This window comes from Fulmarus glacialis, unplaced genomic scaffold, assembly GCF_000690835.1.
Source record: "Fulmarus glacialis isolate BGI_N327 unplaced genomic scaffold, ASM69083v1 scaffold25624, whole genome shotgun sequence".
Taxonomy (NCBI): domain Eukaryota; kingdom Metazoa; phylum Chordata; class Aves; order Procellariiformes; family Procellariidae; genus Fulmarus; species Fulmarus glacialis.
Genome location: NW_009206503.1, coordinates 4,627 through 4,856, shown reverse-complemented (window position 1 = coordinate 4,856; position 230 = coordinate 4,627). Strand labels below are relative to the sequence as shown.

At 50.4% G+C, this 230-nt stretch overlaps 1 protein-coding gene across 1 annotated transcript in view; it reads left to right on the top strand.

Annotated features, from left to right (window-relative positions):
- The window catches only part of SPARC (secreted protein, acidic, cysteine-rich (osteonectin)), a 3,831-nt gene that overhangs the window by 2,348 nt on the left and 1,253 nt on the right, over positions 1 to 230 (top strand). The gene's annotated exons all lie outside the window — the stretch shown is intronic.

Sequence of the window (230 nt, the reverse complement as noted above, 5' to 3'; positions counted from 1 at the left end):
TGCGTGGAGTTTCTGTCTTCTCAGATTTACTGTTGTATGACAGTTCCCTAAAATATCTTAGTCCAAAGGCCCCGGGATAACTTCAGCAGCTGAAATAGCAGCTGCTGGCTTAGCTGTGAGCTGGAGATGGGCACGCAAGTGGTCCCACACGCAGACACATGGGGTGGGGGCACCCCCAGCTGCTGGCTATTTTGTGGCTAAAAACTACCGTTGTCACAACACAAACAACA